The sequence below is a fragment of the Lutjanus erythropterus genome, chromosome 5 (assembly GCF_056507025.1).
Source record: "Lutjanus erythropterus isolate fLutEry1 chromosome 5, fLutEry1.hap2, whole genome shotgun sequence".
Taxonomy (NCBI): Eukaryota; Metazoa; Chordata; class Actinopteri; order Lutjaniformes; family Lutjanidae; genus Lutjanus; species Lutjanus erythropterus.
The window spans coordinates 42,880,928-42,892,762 of NC_139321.1; positions in this window are offsets into that span (position 1 = coordinate 42,880,928).

Sequence of the window (11,835 nt, forward strand, 5' to 3'; positions counted from 1 at the left end):
TTGGTGACAGACTGTCCGCTACAGGGATCCAGCCTGAAAAAATAAGGGCAATAACTAAAATGTTACCTCCAACAGACAAAACGGAGCTGCAACGTGCGCTAGACTTGGTGAACTATGTGGGAAGATTCATTCCCAATTTGTCAGCCAACACAAGAGCACTGCACAGTTTGCTGGAGAGCAGAGCAAAATGGCAGTGGGAGCAAGAGCATGCAGTAGAATGGGAAATGCTGAAGAACAGCCTGGTTAAAGAACCTGTGTTGAAATTTTACAACCCAGCTCTCCCAGTGAAAGTGTCCACAGATGCTTCAAAGGATGGACTAGGAGCAGTTTTGCTTCAACAGCATGACTCTTCATGGTTTCCAGTCACCTACGCATCCAGGACAATGACTGTGTTACGTTCTGAGTTTTGGCCAGGACCCCGGATGCAGAGAACAAGATAAGGGAAGGTTTTCAAAAAGATTTATTGTTTCACACAGGGCAAAAAAACAACTAAAGGCGAGGGCAGGTGCTGGACGCGGTCGGCTGGCTGGCGCAGCTGAGCAGGCAGGAGGAGATCCGTGCTGGCGTCGGTTCAGGAACTAGTGAGCTGCACACACGGTCGGGAGGAGCACTGAAGGCTGCACAAAAACACTGAAGATTAGAGCCACGAAAAAACACCATAAATCCACTAGGAAATTTGCTGCGCTACGTTACCGACTGCGACTGAGACTGAATAGTCCGGCACAGGAGTGGTGACTTGGCCGAGCTCAAATAGCAGGGGGAATGTGATGATGAGAGCCAGGTGCGTCTCATTAGGCTGAGCCAGCCAATGACTGCCGCCGCTGCCACACACACTGCCCTGGAAGGAAAACGGGGGAGGGAAGGGGAGACAAAGAAAAAAAAAGGGAAACACAACGCAGGCCAGACCAAAACACCTACAACCATGACATTACCCCCCCCTCAACGGACGCCACCCGGCGGCCTGCCAGGCTTGTCTGGAAAGGCCCTGTAAAAGTCATTAATAAGGTCTGGGTCCAGAATCAATGAACGGGACACCCATGACCGTTCTTCTGGGCCATACCCCTCCCAGTCCACCAAAAACTGGTATCCTCGGCCCCGTCTGCGGACATCCAGCAACCGCCGGACAGTGTAGGCAGGGTGGTCATCAATGAGCCGGGGGGGTGGAGGGGGTTCGGCCGGAGGGCACAGAGCACTGGTGGACACAGGCTTCAGCAGGGAAACGTGAAAAGCCGGGTGAACATTAAGGGCTGCAGGCAACTTGAGTCTCATCACACTGGGATTGATTACCTTCTCAATTTCAAAAGGACCGATGTACCTGGGGGCTAGCTTCCTGCTCTCCGTCTGCAGAGGGATGTCGCGTGAGGACAGCCAGACCTTTTGACCCGGCAGATAGTGGGGGGCAGGAGCGCGACGTCTGTCCGCCAACCGTTGGTTGCGAGCCGCAGTCCGCGTGAGAGCCGCCCTCGCCTCACGCCAGACCCGACGAGCCCGCCGGAGGTGCTCCTGTACGGACGGAACTGCCACTTCGGTCTCCTGGATGGGGAAGAGGGGAGGTTGGAAACCCACAGAGGCCATAAAGGGGGACATACCTGTGGCTGAGCTGACAAGGGAGTTGTGGGCATATTCCACCCAGGGGATATGGGTGGACCACGAGGCGGGATGTCTTGAGGTGACGCACCGAAGAGCTGACTCGAGGTCCTGGTTGGCCCGCTCCGTCTGGCCGTTGGTTTGAGGATGGTACCCAGACGAGAGGCTGGCCGACGCACCCAGAGCCTGGCAGAAGGCCCTCCAGACCTGGGAGGAGAACTGCGGACCCCGGTCCGAAACGATGTCCTGAGGTATTCCATGAAGTCTGAACACATGTTGGACGAGGAGGTTGGCAGTCTCTAGGGCTGAGGGGAGTTTGGGCAGAGGAACAAAATGCACAGCTTTGGAAAAACGATCAATAATGGTAAGAATTACTGTGTTACCCTCTGAAGGTGGGAGTCCAGAGACGAAGTCCACAGCGACATGGGACCAAGGGCGATGAGGGATGGGCAGTGGACGTAGGAGGCCAGCAGGAGTCTGGTGGGAGGATTTGTTGCGGGCACAGACGGAGCAGGCGGAGACATATCCCTTGGTATCTGATGTTATGGTGGGCCACCAAAAACTGCGTCGGAGCAAGGAGAGGGTGCGATGAAACCCTGGATGACAGGCAACCTTGGAAGCATGTCCCCACTGGAGCACAGGAGTCCTGGCAGAGGGTGGAACGAACATCCGGTTGGGAGGGCAGCCCTCAGGAATGGGTTGATCTTGTTGAGCCTCCTGAACCACTTGCTCAATCTCCCACCTGGCCGCCCCCACCACGCAGGAGGAAGGGAGGATGGTCTCTACAGGTGCGTCTTCCACAGGAGGAGTAAACTGTCGGGACAAGGCGTCTGGCTTAACATTCCTGGACCCAGGGCGGTAGGTGAGGGAGAACTGGAACCGGCCCAAGAACAGGGCCCACCGAGCCTGCCGGGAGTTTAGCCGTCGTGCCGATCGTAGATAGGAGAGGTTCTTGTGGTCAGTCCATACCATAAAAGGGTGTGTGGAGCCCTCCAACCAATGCCTCCACTCCTGGAGAGCTAAGACCACAGCGAGAAGCTCCCTGTTGCCCACGTCGTAATTCCTCTCTGCCGGGGTGAGCCGGCGAGAGAAAAAGGCACAGGGGTGCATCTTGTGGTCTACTGGGGAACGTTGGGAGAGGACTGCTCCAACACCAGAGTCAGAGGCGTCGACTTCGACCACGAACGGTAGTGCGGGATCTGGGTGGGAAAGCACAGGTGCAGAGGTAAACAGGCACTTTAACCGGTTGAAGGCAGCGTCAGCCGCCTGAGACCACACAAAGGGGAGCTTGGAGGAGGTTAGCTGCGTGAGTGGGGCCGCTACTTGGCTGTAATTACGAATAAACCTCCTGTAAAAGTTGGCAAAACCCAAAAATCTCTGGAGATGTTTTCTGGTAGCGGGGACAGGCCACTCGGCCACCGCTTGGACCTTGGCAGGGTCCGCCTTCAACTGTCCCTTTTCTACAATGAACCCCAAAAAACTGACGGATGAAACATGAAACTCACATTTTTCAGCCTTCACAAAGAGTCTGTTCTCTAGCAGTCTTTTCAATACCAGTCTTACATGCTGGACATGTTCATCAGAGTCTCTGGAAAAAATCAAAATGTCATCTAAATACACAAACACAAACCTGTTGAGCATGTCTCTTAAAACGTCATTGATCAGTGCTTGAAAAACGGCTGGAGCGTTGGTTAGGCCAAAAGGCATCACGAGGTATTCGAAATGCCCGAGGGGGGTGTTGAATGCCGTCTTCCACTCATCCCCTTCCTTAATTCTGATGAGGTGGTAGGCGTTGCGAAGGTCTAACTTTGAAAAAATGGTTGCCTGGTGCAGAGGACCAAAAGCGGAGTCTATCAGAGGGAGTGGGTACTTATTTTTCACTGTAATGTCGTTTATGCCTCTGAAATCTATGCAAGGGCGCAGGGTTTTATCTTTCTTCTCGACAAAGAAAAACCCTGCTCCCACTGGGGAGGAGGAAGGGCGGATGAGCCCCGCAGCTAAAGAGTCAGTAATGTACTGCTCCATGGACTCTCTTTCTGGTTTGGACAGGTTGTATAACTTTTGGGACGGAAGGGGGGCTCCAGGGAGCAGCTCAATGGCACAGTCATAGGGCCGGTGTGGGGGAAGAGAAAGAGCTTTGTCTTTGCTAAAAACCTCCTGGAGGTCATGGTACATGGGGGGAATGGAGGACAAGTCAATAGGTTTAGGTGGCACAGGTGACGAGGAGGCGCTGGGGGGAATGGCAGAGTGAAGGCAGTGGGAATGACAGAAAGTACTCCAATTGGTTATGGCAGAAGCGGACCAGTCAATATGGGGGTTGTGCAGCTTTAGCCAGGGGAGACCCAGAACCAGAGGTGATGTGGGAGATGGAATAATTAACAGAGAAATTACTTCCTGATGATTGCCTGAAAGCTGCAGGGTCATAGGAGCAGTACGGTGGGTAACACTAGCAAGTAACTGACCACTCAGAGTGAGAACGTTCCTAGGCTCCGGGAGAGGCTCAGTAGGAAGGTTAGCTTGACTACACAGTTCAGAGTCAATAAAATTGTCATCTGCTCCACTATCAACCAGTACTTGCAGGGGTATCGTGTGATGTGGGAGTCTGAGCATACCTTGCAGTTGAACTCGGGTGGAGGGTGAGGAAGAGGAGATGGTACGGCTCACCAGCGTCCCTCCAGTGGCTGATGAGCCTGCCCTTTTGACAGTTGTGGACAGGTGGCGAGGAAGTGGCCAGGCTGGCCACAGTAGATGCAGAGCCGGTGCTGGAATCTGCGCTCCCGTTCCGCGGGAGACAACCTGGCTCTGCCCAACTGCATGGATTCCTCCTCTTTAGGGGCAGAGGAAAAACCCGGATGAGGAACTGGGGCTGGAATGGGGGTGAGGTCCCGGGAGATCCCGCGTGGAGGAGCGGACACAGAGGGGTGGTTGGAAGCCAAGGGAGGAAGGGTGCCCTGTCTCCCAACTCTCTCCCTGCGTCTCTCACGTAGCCGGTTATCGAGTCTAATGGCTAATGAGATTAGTTCATCAAGAGACTGGGTCTCATCTCGTGCTGCCAATTCATCCTTAACATAATCAGCTAATCCCAGAAGAAAAATGCTTTGCAATGCGAGCTCATCCCACCCGCTCTCGGCTGCCAGAATGCGGAAGTCGATAGCGTACTGGGAGACTGGAGCTGAACCCTGGCGAAGGGAGAGGAGCCGACTGCTGGCTTCTTTCCCTTGGACCGGGTGATCGAAAACTTTACGCATCTCACTGACGAAGGAGGAATATGACTGAGTTACCGCCGAATTGGTGGAGATAGCCAAAGCCCAAGAGGCAGCCCGATCAGTTAACAAACTCATAATAAAAGCGATTTTCGATCTATCTGTGGCGTAAGTCTGGGATTGCTGTTCAAACACTAAAGTACACTGAAGCAAGAAACGACTACATGCCCCTAATTCTCCCGAATACCTGACTGGGGTAGGGATGTATGGTTCCCGGGAGAGGCTGGATGGAGGAGCCGGAGACGCCATGGTGGGAACAGGGGAAGGAGGAAGATTCCCGGGCGGAACCAAGCTGGAGATCTGACTGACGGCCTGATCCATGCGGCTGCCGAGCTGAGATACGCTGGTCACAAGGTTCTGGAGAACGCCTTGGATTTCGTGGATGGCTTCCCCCATCTGACCAACACGTGCACCTTGCGAGGATAGCGCCTGTCGAAACTTATCTGTCTCCGCGGGGTCCATGATTTGGCCGGACTATTCTGTTACGTTCTGAGTTTTGGCCAGGACCCCGGATGCAGAGAACAAGATAAGGGAAGGTTTTCAAAAAGATTTATTGTTTCACACAGGGCAAAAAAACAACTAAAGGCGAGGGCAGGTGCTGGACGCGGTTGGCTGGCTGGCGCAGCTGAGCAGGCAGGAGGAGATCCGTGCTGGCGTCGGTTCAGGAACTAGTGAGCTGCACACACGGTCGGGAGGAGCACTGAAGGCTGCACAAAAACACTGAAGATTAGAGCCACGAAAAAACACCATAAATCCACTAGGAAATTTGCTGCGCTACGTTACCGACTGCGACTGAGACTGAATAGTCCGGCACAGGAGTGGTGACTTGGCCGAGCTCAAATAGCAGGGGGAATGTGATGATGAGAGCCAGGTGCGTCTCATTAGGCTGAGCCAGCCAATGACTGCCGCCGCTGCCACACACACTGCCCTGGAAGGAAAACGGGGGAGGGAAGGGGAGACAAAGAAAAAAAAAGGGAAACACAACGCAGGCCAGACCAAAACACCTACAACCATGACAGACTGAGGCAGAACGAAATTATGCACAAATTGAGAAAGAGACACTAGGAGCAGTTTTCGGGTGTGAGACATTTCATGAATACATCTATGGGCGAGAAGTGGTGTTAGAGACTGATCACAAGCCTCTGATAGTAATCTCAACAAAACCACTGGGAGATGCACCGCCACGCATACAACGCTTAATGCCCCGCCTCCAGAAGTACAGTCTGACATTCGAGTTCACACCAGGGAAGCACCTGGTAATGGCAGACGCTCTCAGCAGAGCATCGTTGAGCAACACAGACCCAAATACTTCCGAACATGATGTACAAATACACATGGACAGTATACAAAAACACATGCCTGTGTCCATGGAGAAATGGAGACAGATCGCAGAGGTGACAGCCAATGACTGTGAACTGCAAGTCGTTATAAAAATAATCCACCTACCAGGAGATCACAGGCTGCCCCATCCTTATCAGAACTTTAAGGAGGAACTGTCAGTGATCAATGGTGTCCTCATGAAAGGTAAACGGATAGTCATACCTACATCCATGCGCTCATAATTGGCAAAGCTCACAAATGGGGGACCATTTAGGCATTGAAAAATGCAAGAGACATGCAATAGCTCTGATGTTTTGGCCACACATGAACAACGACATTGAGCTACTTGTGCAGCGCTGTGAGACATGTCAACAGCACAGGTACCAGCAACCAAAAGAACCTCTAATGTCCCACAGCAAACCTGTGAACCCATGGAGAAAAGTGGGTACAGACCTGTTCCAGCTGGCACGGACAGAGTACCTTGTCATTATGGACTACCAGTCAGACTTTCCAGAAGTGGCGCTGTTGTCTGATACAACAGCAAAACAAGTGATAAAACACACCAAAGCCATCTTTGCAAGACATGGAATCCCGGTGACCATGATAAGTGATAACGGACCACAGTTCAGCAGCCAGGAATTCAGAAACTTTGCAGAGACATATGGGTTTGAGCATGTTACATCATGTCCACTGTTTCCACAGTCAAATGTCTTAGCTGAAAAGGGAGTACAGATCGTCAAAAGACGAGGAGATGCCTATCTAGCCCTGCTAAATTACTGAGCATCACCTCTGGAGTGTGGACTATCTCCAGCAGAGCTCCTCATGAACAGGAAGCTTAGAACCCAGCTTCCTTCAGCCGAACACCTGTTAGAGAGGACAGAGGGACACTCTGTAAAGCAAAATAGACAAAGCCAAGCATACAACAGGACTGCCAAACTATTATGCCCCCTGGGACAGGAAGATGTGGTACGTGTCAGATGCGATGGAAAATGGGGACCTATTGCAAAAGTAATCAAAGAGACAACGCCAAGATCCTATGAGGTGCTTACTGAGTACGGAAACACGCTGCGAAGGAACCGTTGTCACCTTCTGAAGGTGCCACACACCAGTCTTGAAGGACTGGAGACTGGTGTTACTGATGGACTGAGTGTGCAAACAGGTGCAGAGCCAGACCCAACCTGTTCCACAGCTATTACTGGAAGTGGCACAGACAACTTACCTTCCCCAGAGTCAGCTGTGTCTGGAAGAATAAATGTAAAATTAAATGGGTTAGTTTATTTTAATGAAGGATGATGAGTACCTATCACATGAGACCACACATAAGTAACAATATTTTTCACCATCCTAGAGGTAGCATCCACTTTGCCCATTAGGAAGAATGAGATAATTCCCATCACTTAAGCATGTGATGTCACCATTTAGGTAACTAAGAAACTCTGAAAGTGACATGGCACTCTTCAGGGGACACTTTATCTCAAGGAGCTGTGCTGAGTCCAGAATTCCATCTGGGCTTACTTCAAACTAGGGATGGTCAGGACACACCACCAGCCCATTCTTCTTCACAGTGTGCCCCTGTGCCTCCATCAGCTGAATGGCTTTTTCCTCATTCTCTTTGAAAGTGGCATGCAAATGTTCATTCAGGAATTTTTGTGGGTTAGTAGGGCTCTATTTGGGTACTCTCTTTGCTGTGCTGGCAGTCAGTTGCAGCTTTCTTGCATCATGCCACAGTTGTGATTCTCTCTGTAATTGAGTCTCTTTGGTCAACATCCTATGCAGGGCTCAGTTCAATGTAGGTGTTGTAACCATTCAATATTGGACCCAAAATACGAGCACAGCCTGGAGACAGAGAGAGGTTCAAAACAGTTTATTGTGGGTTCTTTTGAAGGTTGAGGCTGGTTTGAATGGCTGAGCAGGGCAGGCAATGGAGCTGGTGGCTGGAGACAGAGGCGAGGCTGGTTTGAGCAGAGCTGGCATGGAGGATCTGAGGCACAAGGAAAAAGGGTGTTACAGAGATCCAGAAAAAACATCCAAAAACACACTACAAAACTTTTAGCTGACAAGAGCCTAGATATCTGTACCACTAAGGTGACTGAACGATCTGGCAGAGTCTGGAAGTCTGAGCCAGGGTATATACTGCAGTGGCTTAATGGTGGATTGGGTGCAGGTGAGCAGGAGAGCAGCTGCAGAGGATTAGGTGGATGAGCAGGAGGAGGGAACCAAGAGTCACGCCCAGCAACAGAGGCAGGAGGAGGGAGCCGAGAGTCCACGCCCAGCAACACAGACAGAGACAAACATGACACACTGGGGGAAGGGAAAACATGAAACACAAGGAAAGGGAGAGACAGGGCCCAAACTCTAACAGTAGGTCTCATAAAAAATGAGACACTTTTTTACAGGTTAGCGTTGTGACATGTTCTGTATGGGGTACCTGTAGATCCCTACACTACTCGCTCTCTTTAACAGGAGACCAGCTGAACAGTTTTTAAAATCTATGTGATCCCTGAAATATCTGTGGGGTGGGGGGGCTTCTGCAGATGAAACACTTACAGGATCTGGTGCTGATGAGCCTGAATGAATATGATCTGGTTTATGACGTTTGAAATGTATGTGCTTCGTCTTTTCAGCTCTATGTTCTTCCTTGTACCTGCATTCCACTTCTTCTGTGTATCAGTACAGGATATCCCTGTCTTCCCCTGTCTGACTGCATTCTCAGCCTACACAAGAAAACTGCCAGTTAGTAAATACATTCAACAGTTCAATCAATCAAAATGTATTTATGTAACAACTAATTTGCAAGCTGTCATTACACAACATATGACAATAATATATCTATCAGGAGACAATCTACATTTTTACGTTCCACAGCATTGCAGCTGTGTGGCTGCAAGATCTGCCTGGTCCTAGCACACATGAGTACCCAGCCATTTGTATTTCACCTGACGCTGACACTAAAACCCAGGCCCAGTAATGTGGGACTTTAAGGCTCTGAATTGGCACTATGTCTGCTTTAAGATAAATAAGGCTGTCTAACTTCCTTTAAAAAAATTCATAACCATCTTCCTGTGGAAGTACTGATATGCCTCAGAGCTTTTCAGATTGTTCATAGCTTCACCGTTTGTAGCAACTGAGTCAATAAAGTAGCTAAATATGTTAGCATACATTATCTGCAGCCACTTCTTCAGATCGTCCTCCCATCCTTCGATAGTAGAAGGCAACAATATAGTAAGGTTATCCCATTTAAGGTGTAAAAGATGGTGTTCCCACATGTTTATTCTCCCAGACGCCACAGAAAAGAGGATTAGTGTTGGCCGTTACCATAGAAAATGCAGGTTCCTGTTCAGTGACAGGATGCAGTGGAAGTAATTCACACAAGGGATCACTGGGGGTAGGAATAAGGTGGATTGTCCTTGTTGAACTTGAAATACTTTGGTACAACTGTAATAAGTACACACAGCATATTATAAGTAATGAAAACATTAAAAATTATAAACTATAATGTTAAAGGTCTTCATAATCCTAAATGAACAGAATCTTCATAATCCTGTTTAGAGAAAGAATTTTTACATCGGCTGAAACAAGCCAACTGCCAGAGCATTTCTACAGGAAACCCATTTACCTGATGTCATGGAAAGTTAAAGAAGTCATGTGCAGATAAAGTGTATTACTCTTCATATTGTTCAGGGAGAAAAAAGGGAGTAGCCATACTCATACACAAACAAATTAACTTCACTCAAACATCTGTCCATAAAAACAAAGAGGGGACATATATTCTCATTAATGGATTAATTGATGGCATAGAAGTGTCATGCAATGTATATGTGTTTGAAAGACAAAAGGTATTTAAGATGGAAACATGTACTGTTATGCTGCTGGTACTGAGTTGGGGCGCTAGGGTTGACATTTGTTGATGCCAATAGGAGGCACTAGAGTGCTGTGTGTACAGAGGAGCTGCACACAAGCAGACGTTGTTTTACCTGCTAAAAATAAGGAAGCCAGGTTGTTGGGCTAAGTCATACTCTCTGTCGTTTTTCACCGGAGACATAATTTTCCCACTATGGTCTGAGACACAACAATATGCACCGAATTAAGATCCTAGTTTCATCAGAACACTATTTAATATAATGTTTCAGTATAGCACTGATGGGGTTTGGGGGATTTTAACCATGTAATGTCGCAACTACTGGATCAGCAATCTGCCAGAAATCAGAAATGAGTAGAATGCTCAAGTATCTATTCATTCAATCAGACATTCTGGATATATGGAGGAGCAAGTTCCTACGAAGCAGGGACTTTACTTTCTATTCAAGTAGACATGCATCCTATTCAAGGATTGACTATTTCTTCACACTGAAGGCGGAGTTACATAGAGTAGTGGATATTGAGATACTGCCAATTAATAAATCTGATCATGCACCCACTGCTATAAGATGGGATATAGGCCACGGACCAGCCTCAAAACAATGGAGACTGAATGCATCCCTCTCTGGAATGATAAAGAATCTCGTTCATCGATAGATGATACCATAGATACCAATACCTTGCCTGAAACATCACTGTGGGACTATGTTAAAGCATACATTAGGGGGCACATTATTTCATTTACATGTGCTAGGAAAAGAAAGAAAGAGGCTAAACAGTGAGAACGGGAAGTTAAAATAAAAGAGCTGGAACATAAACATAAAAAATCTGGGTCAGCTAAACTTCTAAACATTCTAAATGCAACTGGAAAAGAACTTAGTCTACTATTGGATAAGATTGAGAGAACTTTAAGATTTGCTAACCAAAGATACAGTGAATATGGCAACAGGTCAAGTTGGTTATTAGCATTTAGATTAAGAAAACAGCAAGAACATCGTACAGAGAATAAAATCACAAGATTCATTTGTCAAAAAACCAGATAAAATAGCAGAATCCTTTGCAGGGTTCTACAGGTCTTTATATAAGAATACGAACACTTGTTTCAATGATGCAAAACTCTCAGAATTTGTAAAACCCATAAAACTATCTGAACTGACAGAATAAGTGGCTAAGGAGTTAGATGAGCCAGTTGAGGAACATAACATCAAGTAGGTGATCTCAGCACTCAAAAACAATAAAAGTCCAGGGTCAGATAGAAATATTAACAAATTCTATAAAACATTTCAAGACTTGTTGTCTCCACTACTATTAAAAGCATATCATCATGCATTAGAGTCAAAACCTATGGTGCCATCTTGGAAAGAGGCAACTATAGTGGTGACACATAAGAAGAGTAAGGACTCCCCTGAATGCCAGTCCAACAGACCAATATCATTGTTGATTGGGAATTTATGGATCCAGCAATATTGGCTACATGAGTTATGTATGAGTTATGACCAGATAATCCCTACAATTATTCATCCTGACCAGACTGCATTCATCACTGGAAGGTATAATGGAGATAATTTGTGTTGTCTACTAAACATAATATGCCATAAAAAAGATAAGAAATCAATCAATGATCATGTCCTTAGATGCTCAAAAGGCATTTGATCATATATCGTGGCAGTATTTATTCCAAACATTAAAACAGTTCAGATTTGGCCCTATCTTTAAAAGCTGGATACAAACACTTAACTCATCTCCACAGGCTGCTGTCAAAGTCAGTGGTTATCCAGACAGCACGCATATGTCTTGCCAACGTCGG